The 16,214-nt window shown below is 41.1% G+C and overlaps 1 protein-coding gene across 1 annotated transcript in view; it reads right to left on the bottom strand.

The window, feature by feature from the left end:
• The window catches only part of LOC114647803 (oocyte zinc finger protein XlCOF22-like), a 34,460-nt gene extending 32,815 nt beyond the window's left edge, over positions 1–1,645 (bottom strand). The window contains exon 1 of the mRNA XM_028796448.2: positions 1,438–1,645. The gene's annotated coding sequence lies outside the window, so the exon portion shown is untranslated. The remainder of the gene's footprint in view (positions 1–1,437) is intronic.
• Between the last annotated feature and the right edge of the window lie 14,569 nt (positions 1,646–16,214).

Here is a 16,214-nt window from a genome sequence, read left to right as displayed (position 1 = left end):
ATTTCTTACAGGCTGGCGTAAGTGATATGGGCAGGTGCACTGTTCACAGATGGTCTATAGAATGTGCCTTATTTGGATCTTAGAAGAGCATAGGCCGTATATAACAAATCCAAATTGGTCAGATGACAGTTACTCATATCTGGTCACTTTCTCAAATAGCTCACTGAAAATGTAAAATGTGGGAGTATTCATTTCTTGCCAAGGAACGACTAGTTAAAAGCTGTCTAATTTGTTCACAGCAGAGAAGTATCAAACACTGTTGCATGGATATAAAAAAATAAGCCAAGACACACTAGCTGACAACTAGCATTACTGTAAGTACATAGACTGTCAAGATTAGTACAAAGAAAAATTATTCTTTCACAGCTTACAAAATGGAAAAATTAATATTCAGCAGCAGTCTTGTATGGGAAAGGCGCTATATAAATAAAATGCATTATTGAGTACAGCCCTAAGAATAAAAGAGTTCTTAAAAACTCCTGCTCTTTACCCCTGGGAGCCTAAATCTGCAGAAATGGCAACAGCTGACACTTAGTTTTGTCATTCATTAGCCATCTCCTATTTCCTATGTTGCCATTCTTTCTTACAGGATTTTCGAACAGCCCAGCTGATGAGGTAACAACGCTACCCGCTCCACCAGCTTAAAGGGAAGTACTAATTTGTCATCATTCACTGTGTCATGCTACCACCTTCTTGTTCAGAAATTTGAAATAGCTTATACCATTTTTGGAGCATAAGCACCATTTCAAATAAAGACTAGAAAATAAAAAGCTGACGAGGAAAAGATGACACGAAATCTCACTAAGCATGGACTCTTGTGAAGTAAACCCACCTTCCCCGCAAGTGGAATTTAGCTTCGTGCAGCGCACCGATAGTTTTGATCGTTAAATATTACTAAAACTTTCTTACCACTCGTGTACACATTTGACTAAGAAACACTATTTGCTATAGCAATAAAATCATTATGTTAAATCTTAGTATTGGATATTTTTCCACGAAAGCTCACCTTGGAAGCTACTAACACCATGGAATTTTAGACACAGTAAATTGTGGATTGCAATAACAACAGTCTGATTGTTCCATTAATAAACGGAAATATTATCCATTATTATTACACGTTTAAACTGTCATCTCAGGCATAAAGAGGTTTAGTTGTTAAACTGCACGCTGGGTTCCGCATTTTAAGACGACAAACAATAATACTTTTGATTAAAGTTTATTTGTCGACATTTGTCGTCATTAACGTTATGAACTAACCGAACATGTGAAAAAGGTTCACTTGACGGTCTCAAATCTTAAAAGGGCTGTCGTATCATAAACGCGTCTGTTTTGTACTGCGCCACGCGGTAACACCTGCTCTAAAATGCAAAGACTGATAATATACTTCCTGTTCCTTAAATAACTATCAGCTTACATATTATACACTATAAAACATACCTTCTTTTACGGGGTCACTTGCACCTTGATTTCTAAACCAAACGTACAGCCTTTTCAGTTCTGTTCCAATACACCAGCCACAATGAACACATTCAACACAAATGTCAACCTCCAGTGGGCACACAAACTGTTTTCCACTAGACAACTTCCCCGGCACGTTGCCAAGTTTGCATTTCCGTCTAGGGTGGGCTACAGGAAATGCGACGACGCGGACGACAACCAATCATTCTGCTCGGAGGATCGCGACTAGCCCTGTTAACCACGCCCCTTAAAAGGCACGCGCAGATATATTTTTGAGGGTTTCTTCTTACACGGACGAGAGACTTGCTGTTATCTCACGGCAAAGTGGGTTAACATACGGGATTACAGTTTTGGAAGAGTTTGTGTCAGGAAAATAAGTTGGGTCCAGCTATTTTAAAGCTCAAAGATATTTGTAGTATTTATCATTCAATGTGTAACGTTCAATTAGTGTCTTTGAATTAACATAACAGAAAACCACTCAGTGGGTCAAGAGCAGGTCAGTAGCGACCTTCCGTGTGAGTAGAGGGCACAGTGGGCAACAGATGTAATAAGTAAACAAAAGAAGTTTATTTGCTGAATGGTTTCAAATAGAAAAATAAAGAGGGAACAATATCTTGAACTTTATACTGGAAACAACCAGCATTAGATAGATAGATAGATAGATAGATAGATAGATAGATAGATAGATAGATAGATAGATAGATAGATAGATAGATAGATAGATAGATAGATAGATAGATAGATAGATAGATAGATACTCAAAGTGCTTTACATACATTTCAAGAAACTCAAAATGCTTTACATAGACAGTAGGGTGCCACTTCAGCAACCACAAATGTGCAGCATCCACCTGGATGATGTCATGACAGCCATTTAGAAGAAATGACAGAGAATGATCAGAGGTCCAGAATGGACAAGGCTGTGATGGGCAATATAGCCAGAACATTAGGACACACCCTACTCTTTTAGATAGGATGTTTTGCTCATATCCAAATACGAGACACAGCCTTTCAAACTCAGAAACTGTGGTCTTCCAGACAGATAGTCCATTATGCAAGACACCGTAGGCTCCTCCACCCGCATATCTCTGAGTTTACCCCCTAACTGGGATGGCTGGATGGTATTTAAGACACTTGTGAAACAAAAAAAGAATGCAATCATTACAGTGCTGCCAGCTTTGTCCAGATGAAAATAAGCTTCGTGGAGCACATAAATAATCGTATCTTTCACTCCACTCTTTGCCCAATAAGCAAACTGTTGTTGGTCTAGGTGGTACTTGTATAGTCAAGGACCAGCCTCTGAAAGGTCCATGCAGACGTTTCTTTGACTTTAACTTCTTCAGTCCTGTTTATCTTTCTCTCTTCTCTCTCTTTGTCTCTCTCACACACTGTGGCCCCACCAGGTTTGCTAACACTACAGTCTACAGCCTACAGCAAATATCCCCCTCTTTAGCAAGGCAGTTTCCCCCCATTTTGAGAATCTCCCTTTCTACAAAACTGTATCTCTTAAGTATTATTTAGTAGTTTACATATTTAATAAACACTGTTTCAAAGAACAGATCACTGTTCTATTGTAAAAAATCAGGTCAGTTCACTCGTACAAATAATTGATGTAAACAGCTTGGGTTACAAATATACTGAAATATTTTAACCTATTCTGATGAAAAATCCTTGTTATCCAAAACACCTTAAAACATTTGACTTCATAAACAATTATGCTGACAAGAAAACTTAATGAACTTATTTTTTCAAGATATTAACATTTAATAGTTGTTCAACCTCCCATTTGTATAAATCTCTCATAGGAAACACCAGGAGTGGAGCAGCACTGTCTTTCAGCCTTAGAGTGTATTAGAGACCAGCCCAACCCCAACTCCGAGTTGCTCTCAAGTTTTCTCTAGGCCTCCAGACAGCCTTTGAATAACCCTGTACTGAAACACCAGTAAGATGTTGTGCCGCTACCATGCTAAGCTGGGAAGGAGCACTTAAACAGGTAAATGAACACTTTATTTCTTCTATGTCTTTTTCCATGTCCACGATAGACTGAGTGGTTATGTCTATCATTTCTTTTTCCCACCACCATGGAACTTGGCCTATCACAAGGCATCATTCATAGTAAGTGCTTGTGTGGATAGAAACAGCGTGTATGTGTGTGCACGCACGTGTGCGTGTGTATGTGACTTATTTGTCAGATTTCTGATAGCAATGCTGAATATTTTTTAGGAATTTGTTTTTAAATGATGGTGTTTTAGAATTGTCAACATTAATGGGTCAGCCTGTATTTAAATTAAACTAACATCACAGCACAGTATCAAGGTCACCATAACAAATTTATTACAAAATATTTATTAATAGAATGAACATGTTATGTAATTTTTTAACCCGCTTACTCCAGAGCCTATCCCAACTGCCATACGATGTGGTCACCAATTAAAAAGCACACACAGTTAGGTTCAGCATCTCAAAACCTGACTGACCAGTTCACTAAAAAGATGGCCTATAAAACTCCCTGCAGTAAAATGAAGAAAAGTGAGTTGGCTGTGTGAAATGAATAGTCTTGACACACACAAAAAGGTTTGGGGCAGCCAACCATATATTGTCCCTGGCTGCAAAAGGGTTTTGATATAGCACTCATGTGCACTGTTTTGAGTTGTCAACTGAACTGACTGGTGGAGGAAAGATGGCGGCTTTATAAGCCGAAAGGCTGAAGTGATGTCATCTGGCCAGAACCGGAAGTGATGTCAGTCTGAGCCCCAGAACCAGAAGTGACTTCAGTTTGGGGGCCGGAACCGGAAGTGACATTGAATCAGGCAGGTTTTCCCATATTTGGCCTGTAGCAATAACAGAGGTAGGTTTAGTGCACCCCGCCACCCCCTGGCCTGGCAGGTAATTACCTCCACTTGGTCCACTCAGCTCACTCCTAGTCGCACATGAGTGAAAGCTGTGAGTAAAGAATGAAGGACAGTTTTAGGAGAGATGCTGGATTTGGCACTTGGATTCTAGAAAGGTTTTAGTCCACATTTTCAGGTAACAGTTACCATACAATAAGAAAAGGACATACAGACATTGGATAAAAATAAAATAGCACAGCAAGACAGGAAAGGGAAAATAGTCATTTGTAATTGTTTCCATTTTCTGACCTTTTACAACACTATTACTTCTATTTTGAGTTTTTATGGACTTTGGGTTGGTGCAGATAATGAAAAGTGAAGGCAACAGACTGAGAAAAATCCTTGCAGGAGACCAGGTGTGATGATGCGGGTTCTGCTCCATGCTCCCATCTTCTGTTCTGGAGCCCTTGAACCCAACACCGTCGATAGTTATAACCGAGATGAGCTAGACAGTGAGGCAACAACATAGCAAGGGGATGATGTATAAATGTGCACAGTGCTTTTATTTAAATAAATCAAAACAACAAAACAAAGTCCACAAAGTGCAATAGTGCAGTGCTTCCAAAGTATAAATAAATAATCCATAAAAACAAAAGTGGAGGTAAAACAATAAATAGAAAAAAAAATCCTTTAAAAGTTGAGGTTAAAACATTGCTGGAGGCAGTCCTTTCAAACAATTAAGCCCAGTGCTTCTTTTACATTAGCGTCTCACCTGCTTCTCCCGTTAGAGCTCTGCAGCAGGAGAGACACTCTCTCTGTCTACAGCTGTCCGTCTATCTCTTTCACAGGTCCGGAGGCTTCCCGATCCCGGCTTCGGTAACGCTCTCATCCCAGGCCTGAGACTTGGAGTCCTTGCCAACCAGGACGCTCACCTCCAAGCCTCCCGACTCCCGCTGCCGTCCCGGCCTTGCGCGGACAGTCTTTCTTCTATTCACTGGTCACTCCCGCTACAAGCTCACTCAGCGGGAGCGACCACTACTACGACTCCCAGGTGTTGGCCTAACACCCAGGCTTCCCTTCAGCTGCCTGTGAACATTCACTCGCTCACCCGCTCGCACCGTCTCTTTCTCCTCTCCTCTCCTCTCCTTGTTCCTCGCTCTCCAGCAACCTCTGTCTTTTCTCTTTCTGTTCCTTTCTTTTTCTTTTGTTCTTGTTCTCGCCTTCTAGCCCGCTCGTGCTTCTATAAATGGCAAGAGGACATAGCAGCTGCAACCCATTAGCAGCCCCAAAAACAATCATGGATGTGGGCAGTCTCTCACCTGTGCACTTAGGCGAGAAACACCCACACCGCAGATCACCCTAAGACGTTACAGCCACAACCACTACGCCCCCTTGCTAAGCCTCGAACGCGGTGATTATTTATTTAAAAATGGCCTTTTGAACGGGAGCTGTAGACCCACAACACCACACCAGATTACAACTAGAACACTGGAGCAGAGTGGCACTAGTGGCCAAACTATTCCAATGAATGCCCAGAAGCAAAGTTTGAGTGTTGGCACCAGATTGACAACTAAGAAGATGAGATGAACACAAACTGCTTTGTCACCTTCTATTTTGCAGAACAGCCCACACAGTGAAACAAAGACAGAGAAAAGGACTAAAGGCTAAAGATGAAGACATGAAGAAGAGCTGAAGAGACAGCAAGAAAAAGACACTTACTGGGGTTTAAGTGAGTAACAAGTCCACAAGTCATACACTACTAGGACTAGTTGCAATATGTATAGATTTAAAAAAAAAAAACAAAAACAAAACTTTGTTTGGGACCCATGGTATTCCAGCATAAGGTAATAAGGTAACTGCAGAAAATTTACATCCTAAGAAGTGGAAACTGTGCAAACCAGTTAGGAATGCTAAAAATAAGGGCATTAATTTTGTGCTCATAAAGTGTAGATTCTAGGCAATAATTACTTCATTGGGATAATTAATATAATTAATACTATTATTAAGGAAAAGGTATAATGAGTAAATTAGTGAACTTTTTAAAAGAGCAGATGCAGCTGGTATACTTTCAAGTCATATGGGCTCCGATATGTACTGTAGGTATACTCTAATTGGGAAAACACAGAAGCCCTGCTGTGGGTGTCAGCTGTGGTACAGGCACAGAACCAGTGGGCCAATTCTGGACTAAGGTGTTTAGCACAGCATGTATGCATATGGTGATCAAACGATTCTAGAGGCGGCCTACAGGGGGAACGATGAGGGTTGCATAGCTATGATGTCTCCTGGTGGTGATGCCAATCAATACTGGTAAAGGCTGATGGCTGTCAAGGGTTACACCATGGGTAGAGAAGCACAACCCCAAGTGTATAAAGAGTAGCCACAAGGGTTGGTTTGTGACCAGTGCAAGCAGAGGCATATATGTTCTCACTTGGGCAGAGGTGGTTGGCACTGGCATCTGTGGTATGTTACTTTTCAGATTTCAAAGTTAATAGTACAGCTGGACATACTTAAGTGAATAGATTAGGAAAGTCATCTCATTAGCAGTTAGACAAAGAACCAGCCCAGATTAAGAAAAAAAATCACGCAATAGATTTAAACGGTAGAGGGCTAGTTTAATGGAAGGTGTAGACTTGTCTCATTTTGAACCACCAGATCTGATGACATACGAAAATTGCAAAAAGCTAAAGAAGCAGATGAAGCAAGCCAGAGCAGATAAAAGTCATCACAATTTTGCACACAGCAAAGCAACCACTGCAACGCAAAACACAAGTTATGCAAAAGACTCTTGAAAACAATTAAGGCTGTTTAATGATATCATAAAGACATTGAACAAAAAATCTATCAGAGGTGGAATGTTGTGGAGTGATATTTTGTATATAATTTGATAAATATTTTGTATGTCTTTATTTGTAAGTTCATCCATCCATCCATCCATTTTCCAATCCACTGAATCTGAACACAGGGTCACGGGGGTCTGCTGGAGCCAATCCCAGCCAACACAGGGCACAAGGCAGGAACCAATCCCAGGCAGGGTGCCAACCCACTGCAGGACACACACAAACACACCCACACACCAAGCACACACTAGGGCCAATTTAGAATCACCAATCCACCTAACCTGCATGTCTTTGGACTGTGGGAGGAAACCGGAGCGCCCGGAGGAAACCTTCACAGACACGGGGAGAACATGCAAACTCCACGCAGGGAGGACCCGGGATATTTGTAAGTCAAACAAATCAAATGCAATATTAGTATTTCAGAAGAGATGTTTTATTTCATTGATGAGAATAGCAATGCTTTCATGTTGTACTAACCAAATTCCCAACCAATCTTTAGGATTGACTGTTGTGATGTAAGATTTTGCATATAACTTGATAAATATTTTGTATGTCTTTATTTGTAATTTAGGCAAAGCAATGTAATTTAGTGTTACATTAGTGAGTGTTTACAAACCCCCCTTTAGGAATGGGTCTCTTTGAATTTTATGACAGAGTTGGGGGAGGATGTGCCATAAACCAGTCTGGCGAGTGTTTCTCTGCTAAAGTCTTTCAACCCCCACAAGAAAGCCATAAAGACATATGGTTTTGGGGGTGGCAGGTTTTAAGATGTTGTATTTCCCCATTGGTCTGAAGTATGGCTGTTTGGAATTGGCTTGGATCAGAAGCTTTTAAGTACCATGATGTCCTATTGGCTGTAGGGGTTGGACAGAGAATCTATAAATCTGCTTGTTCAACCACATTCTGTCTCTCTTACTAACTAAACTTATGATGAAGAAGTATCTCTCTTACCAAACTGATGAAGACCATCACACCATGAACTGAAGAAGACAACACAATGGAAAGCACAAGTCAACAGCCATATTGAGGCAGGCAATGCAGCCTGTTCTGAAGAAAAATGAATGATGCTTTAACTAGAGACATTTTAAATAACTACAAGTCTGTGTGCCGCCTGAAACTATACATCACTATTTAATCAGGTTGTATGGTTGCCAATATTCAAATTTACTTTGCATATTCTTATTATTTATGAATATTATCAATAATACATTATTTTATGTGTAACTTAACTCCTGCTTGTGTTTTTACTACACCTAATTGCCTATAGATATAGAAGAGAAGGTGGGAATAAGTTATATACTATAATACGTTATAAACAGTGGTAAGTCTGTGAGATTAGGCATTTTGACAAAGGCTACTTATTAATAATACAATAGGGGAAAGTAGAGCAACATATTACTCTACCAAGACAAAACACTGACTCAGGATGTGAAGTTTATTGCAGGGCTGGGGGAGTGGCCTCAAACCAATTTGGCAAATGATTCTGTGCAGGGCATTCAATGAAACATCCCCAGCGATAAGACTACCTACAGTAGCTGGCAAGCTTCAGTTATACAAATGGTTTTGGGGGCAGGTGAGAAGTCAGTGTATGCACCCATTGGTCTGAAATATTGATATTTGGGTTTGGTTTTGAATCAGAGGCCAATTTGCATCACAACAGCCTATTGGTGTAAGGATTTGGACAGAGAATGCATAAATTTGATCGCTTTACCTATCCCTCTCTCCTTCTCTCTCACACCATGGCCATAAAGAAAAGACCACAATGTTGAGCACAACTTGGCAGCCATATTAAGACAGGCATGAGGCCCTTTCCTGAACAAACCTGACTAAAAATGATGACTTGACCAGAGACATTTAAGTAACTACAAGTTTGTGTGACGCCTGAAATTATACATCTAGTATTTATCAAGTTGTACGGTTGCCAATATTCACATGTACTCTGCTTCATTATTATTATTATTTTTGGAATATTATCAATGATACATTATTAAGTTGTAACATAACTCCTGCTTGTCCTTTTACTCTATATAATTGCCTGAGCTTATAGATGTAGTAGAAAAGGTGTGGAGAATTTATGAAGTACAATACCTTAAAAACAGTGGTACGTCTATGGAATTTGAGTCATTCTACACAATGAACAATACAAAAGGGGAATGTAGATAAATATACTGTACAACTCTACCAAGACAAAACACTGTAACATCCCCATGGCCATGTTTAACAGATGAGGTGGTCTGCTTTGAATCTCAGGCAATGCATTTTCATTTCCACACTTGCCATCTCTATGATCACAGGTTCATTTTTGTCTCGTCTGTCCACAAGACCCTTTTCCAGAATTCTGCAAGCACTTTTAAGTCCTTTTTTGCAAACTGTAATCTGGCCACCCTGTTTTTGTAGCTAACCAGTGGTTTGCATCTTGAGGTCTGTTCATGAAGTCTTCTGCAGATAGTCATCTCCGACACGTCCATGCCTCCTGAAGACCGTTTCTGATCTGTCAGACAGGCATTTGGGGCTTCTTCTCTACCACAGTGAGGGTTCTTCTGTCACCAGCAGTGGACGTCTTCCTTGGCCTACCAGTTCCTTTGCGATTACTGAGTTCATCAGTGCGTTCTTTCTTCATCATGATATTCTGGACAATTTATTAAGGTAAGCCTAAGATTTTACTGATGACTCAAATGGTTTTGTTCTTGTTTTTCAGCCTTAAAATGGCTTCTTAGATTTTCATTGGCACAGCTCTTATCCTCATGTTGAAGAATGGCAACTACACACTCCAAAGGGTAGAAGCAAGCCGAGGATCATATGAAGCAATGAAACACATCTGAGGAATCACAAACACCTGGCACGCCAATTGTCCTAAACATTATGGTGCCCTGAAATGGGGGACCATGTAGAGAAAGTGTTGTCATTTCTAAATGCTGTGACCAAAATGAATGCAAATCCCCTTAAATGAAAGTCTGAAATGTGCACTTTAATCAGGTCAGAATTGTTTGATTTGTTGAAACTGTGGAGCAGAGGGGGAAATCAAGTTAAAAAAAGTGTTTTTGCTCCAAACATAGTGGCGGTCACTGTACAGCATACATTCTCTAAACATTTTCCCTTTCTGAATAGGCTATTCCTAAATTCTGAAACCAAGATAGCTATGAAAGCCAGGTAGCAGCACTAAATTAGAAATACACTTGTAGGTTGCCAAGTTATTTCTTCTTCTTCTTTTGGCTGCTCCCGTTAGGGGTCGCCACAGCGGATCATCTTCTTCCATATCTTTCTGTCCTCTGCGTCTTGCTCTGTTACATCCATCACCTGCATGTCCTCTCTCACCACATCCATAATCCTCCTCTTAGGCCTTCCTCTTTTTCTCTTCCCTGGCAGCACTATCCTTAGCATCCTTCTCCCAATACACCCAGCATCACTCCTCTGCACATGTCCAAACCAACGCAATCTTGCCTCTCTGACTGTCTCCCAACCATCCATCTTGAGCTGACCCTCTAATGTCCTCATTTCTAATCCTGTCCATCGTCGTCACCCCCAATGCAAATCTTAACATCTTTAACTCTGCCACCTCCAGCTCTGTCTCCTGCTTTCTGGTCAGTGCCACCGTCTCCAACCCATATAACATAGCTGGTCTCACTACCATCCTGTAGATCTCCCCTTTCACTCTTGCTGATACCCGTCTGTCACAAATTACTCCTGACACTCTTCTCCACCCATTCCACCCTGCCTGCACTCCCTTATTCACCTCTCTTCCACAATCCCCATTACTCTGTACTGTTGATCCCAAGTATTAACTCATCCACCTTCGCCAACTCTACTCCCTGCATCCTCACCACTCCACTGACCTCCGTCTCATTTACACACATGTATTCTGTCTTGTTTCTACTGACCGTCATTCCTCTCCTCTCTAGAGCAGATCTCCACCTCTCCAGGGTCTCCTCAACCTGCTCCCTACTATCGCTACAGATCACAATGTCATCAGCAAACATCACAGTCCATGAGGACTCCTGTCTAATCTCGTCTGTCAACCTGTCCCATCACCATTGCAAATAAGAAAGGGCTCAGAGCCGATCCCTGATGTAATCCCACCTCCACGTTGAATGCATCAGTCACTCATACCGCAGACCTCACCACTGTCACACTTCCCTCGTACATATCCTGTACAACTCTTACGTACTTCTCTGCCACTCCAGACTTCCTCATACAATACCACAGCTCCTCTTGAGGCACCCTGTCATATGCTTTCTCCAGGTCCACAAAGATGCAATGCAACTTCTTCTGGCCTTCTCTATACTTCTCCATCAACATCCTCAGAGCTAACAACATATCTGTGGTGCTCTTTCTGGGCATGAAACCATACTGCTGCTCACTAATCATCACCTCACTTCTTAACCTAGCTTCCACTACTCTTTCCCATAACTTCATACTGTGACTCATCAATTTTATCCCTGTGTAGTTACTGCAGTCCTGCACATCCCCCTTATTCTTAAATATCGGCACCAGTACACTTCTTCTCCATTCCTCAAGCATCCTCTCACTTTCCAAGATTCCATCAAACAATCTGGTTAAAAACTCCACTGCCATCTCTCCTAAACACCTCCATGCTTCCATAGGTATGTCATCTGGACCAATGGCCTTTCTATTTTTCATCCTCTTCATAGCTGTCCTTACTTCCTCCTTGCTAATCCATTGCACTACCTGATCCACATCATCCAACCTCTTCTCTCATTCTCTTCATTCATCAGCCTCTCAAAGTACTCTTTCCATCTGCTCAACACACTCTCCTTGCTTGTGAGTACGTTTCCATCTTTATCCTTTATCACCCTAACTTGCTGCACATCTTTCCAAGTTCAGTCCCTCTGTCTAGCCCACTGGTCCTTTTCTCCCTCTTTAGTGTCCAACCTCTCATACAACTCATCATACGCCTTTTCTTTAGCCTTCGCCAACCTCTCTCTTCACCTTGTGCCTTATCTTCTTGTACTTTTGTCTACTTTCTGCATCTCTCTGACTATCCCATTTCTTCTTTGCCATCCTCTTTCTCTGTATACTCTCCTGTATTTCCTCATTCCACCACCAGGTTTCCTTTTCTTCCTTCCTCTTTCCAGATGTCACGCCAAGCACCCTTCTTGCTGTCACCCTTACTACATCTGCTGTAGTTTCCCAGCTGTCTGGTTAGCTCTTCACTGCCACCCAGTGCCTGTCTCACCTCCTCCCTAAACTCAACCTTGCAGTCTTCCTTTTTCAACTTCCACCATTTGATCCTTGGCTCTGCCCTCACTCTCTTGTATTGTTGTCCGCATATTGATTTGGCAAAATTTTACACCGGATGCCCTTCCTGATGTAACCCTCCCCATTTATCCGGGCATGAAGAAACACACTGGTTTGTGCATCCCCTGTGGCTGGGTTGTTGCCAAGTTATTCAATGATATAAATACAATACAATACAATACAATGGTCCATCGTGGGTGCCACCCTGAGCTACTTAATGCTCAACCTCGGTCTCCAAAGCTGGAGCTACTGATATTTCATCATCCATGCATAAGAAGTCTTTGGTCAACACACCCTCCATTTCCAATCAGTTTTTTTATACTCCATGGACTTTATGTTTGTGACTGAAACTTGAGAATATGACATGGAATTTATACACCTCAACAATCTTTGTTCAATGGACTGTTCATTTGTTATTATATCACAGTTATCCAACTATGGTGGTGGTCTTGGAGCTCTGTATAGGAATAAGTTTGACTGTCAGCATGTGAGCACCTTCTCTTACATCTCTTTTGAGTTGCAAGTGATTAAAGTTGGCTGGATTTATACTTTCTACTGTGTTTTCATTTATCATTTACCAGGCCTGCTAGCTCATTTTTAATCTCAGTTTTTTTAACTTTTTATTTACAATTTACAATTTATTTTTGTATAGCCCAAACTCATACATTAAGTGCCACAATGGGCTTTAACAGGCCCTGCCTTTTGACAGCCCCCCAGCCTTGATTCTCTAAGAAGACAAGGAAAAACTCCCAAAAAAAACCCTTGAGGGGGAAAAAATGGAAGAACCCTTGGGAAAGGCAATTCCAAGAGAGACCCCTTTACCAGGTAGGCTGGGCGTGCAGTGGGTGTCAAAAAGACAAGTCAATATAATACAATACACAGAACAGAACACAAGTAATCCTCAATACAGTATAATGGTACAATGAAAAATATTACAAGTATAGAGCAGAATTCAACAGTAGATGATATCACATAATACAATTTGGATTTGTTCAGAGTCCTGGAGACCTCAGCCATCAAGCTGCCTCCCCCTATTGGCCATTCCACAGTTGAGTCAGAGCTGGGCCAGCCAATCCGATGAAAGAACCCCAGTTAACAGCGGTGTCACACATCAATGTCAGCTAGTCATGACATGTTAATAACACTAGAAGCTTAGTGTGTTTTAGGCAATATAACAGACTGTAGGGCCAATCACATTTACTTCTACACTAACTACTGTGCTGTCAGCTGGTGCTACTGTATAATTATGAACTTGTGCAGCGTTGTAACATTAACGGATGACAGCTTTTCTCACCTGTTTGAAATAAAGCTGATATTTTCATACATTACTTTGCATCCTCCTCCAGCTCCGCGTTCTTTTACTTAATCCTTCTTTAGCACCACTTTTGCCCTTTCTTGTATCTTTGGTGTCCATTGTAAAATGGTTAAATGCAGTGACTGAGTTAAAAAGATGGATGGATGGGTAATGTCAGTTTCACACATGTGGGGTTGTACCATTTGGGAGCGGTCACCTCCTTTTCCCCTAGAATGGATACCTGCCTGTCAAGCAGGATTATACCACCTGGGGAGGGGTCATCTTTTCATACTGTAGGTATGAGAATTTGAAAGGGTGCACACAGCAGCTAATTGGACAACTTTATAAAACTCTGCAAGCTGATACTAGTCTTTTAAAAAATAACTGTTGTAATGTACAATATGTTGGTTATTGTTTAATGATGCCTCCGTAGATAGATAGATAGATAGATAGATAGATAGATAGATAGATAGATAGATAGATAGATAGATAGATAGATAGATAGATAGATAGATAGATAGATATGAATGGCACTATATGATAGATAGATAGATAGATAGATAGATAGATAGATAGATAGATAGATAGATAGATAGATAGATAGATAGATAGATAGATAGATAGATAGATAGATAGATAGATAGATAGATAGATAGATAGATAGATAGATAGATAGATAGATACTTTATTAATCCCAAGGGGAAATTCACATACTTCAGCAGCAGCAGCATACTGATACAAAAACAATATTAAATTAAAGAGTAATAAAAATGCAGGTAAAAAAAGACAATAACTTTGATAACTTCAATTCCGAGTGGAATTGAAGAGTCGCATAGTTTGGGGGAGGAACGATCTCCTCAGTCTGTCAGTGGAGCAGGACATTGACAGCAGTCTGTCGCTGAAGCTGCTCTTCTGTCTGGAGATGATACTGTTTAGTGGATGTAGTGGATTCTCCATGATTGATAGGAGCCTGCTCAGCGCCCGTCGCTCTGCCACGGATGTCAAACTGTCCAGCTCCATGCCAACAATAGAGCCTGCCTTCCTCACCAGTTTGTCCAGGCGTGAGGCATCCTTCTTTTTAATGCTGCCTCCCCAGCACACCACGGCATAGAAGAGGGCACTCGCCACAACCATCTGACAGAACATCTGCAGCATCTTATTGCAGATGTTGAAGGACGCCAGCCTTCTAAGGAAGTATAGTCGGCTCTGTCCTTTCTTGCACAGAGCATCAGTATTGGCAGTCCAGTACAATTTATCATCCAGCTGCACTCCCAGGTAGTTATAGGTCTGCACCCGCTGCACACAGTCACCGCTGATGATCACAGGGTCTGTGAGGGGCTTTGGCCTCCTAAAATCCACCACCAGCGCTTTGGTTTTGCTGGTGATCGGTTGTAGGTGGTTTGAGTCGCACCATTTAACAAAATCCTTGATTAGGTCCCTATACTCCTCCTCCTGCCCATTCCTGATGTAGCCCACGATAGCAGTGTCGTCAGCGAACTTTTGCACGTGGCAGGACTCCGAGTTGTATTGGAAGTCCGACGTATATAGGCTGAATAGGACCAGTCATTATGATTTATTGAATGTAGACCGAAGGACAAATTAATCTTTTTCACCATTTAATATTGAATGCACAAAGTGAAAGGGGTTGAGTATTTGTGAATCCACTGTACATACACCACCACATACCAATTTTCTTCAGAAGACATTTAAATGCCAGACAAGTGAAAAACAAATTTCTTGTCATGGATTTCAACTTTCCTGAGTCAACTGACCATCCTAGTCTTACCATACACATTCCACAATGTACACCAAAGGCCTGCAAACATTGTCAATGAGAATGAAGTGTTACTAAAATACTGACACTGTGTTCATTTTAGCAACAGCACATTGACTCCAAGCTCTTGTGCTTGAAAGGACACAGGAAAGAGAACAAAAAAGGACTCCACGGTGCAGGTTGCTCATTCTGCTCCTCCAACCTTGGGGGCATTGAACTTTTTCAAGCAGGCTCCTTGGCTATCCTTCTTGAAACTTTTATGGCTAGTAAAGCCTTTTATAGATGGTCTGTATCCATGACAACATTATTCATTAAAGTTAATCTGCAATCTGATTGGCTGATACAAATAAGATAAAGCCACCTCCGCCTCTTTTGAGCAAAGACATTCCATTTGTTCTTTCAGCTGACCAGTTTTCAGGTTAATGGTATAGAGTTTACTTCTGTGCTGCCTTATTTCACAGTTTGACTGTATTTGACTTGAGGCCGTGCCTCAGCACACTTCTTGAGATAAGACAAACAGCTAAAACTTGGATTTCCTAAAATCTTTAAAGAAAAACTAAAGTGTGATTTTAATATGGGGATTTTCATCAGTAGAATAAAACATATGTTATTTTCAGTTGTATACACTAGAGATGTGAATCAGTATAAACCCTTAAAATCAAACATGGTCCCCACAAAAAAGTCGCATAGGTTAAGTCTTCTTCGCAAAAATACGAGGGTTCGACCATAGCTTAAACTAGCGTTTCTCAACTTTTAAGTATTTGC

Source organism: Erpetoichthys calabaricus, chromosome 3 (genome assembly GCF_900747795.2).
Source record: "Erpetoichthys calabaricus chromosome 3, fErpCal1.3, whole genome shotgun sequence".
NCBI lineage: Eukaryota > Metazoa > Chordata > Cladistia > Polypteriformes > Polypteridae > Erpetoichthys > Erpetoichthys calabaricus.
Note: the sequence above shows the minus strand (reverse complement) of the source record. Positions and strands in the feature narration are given on the sequence as shown.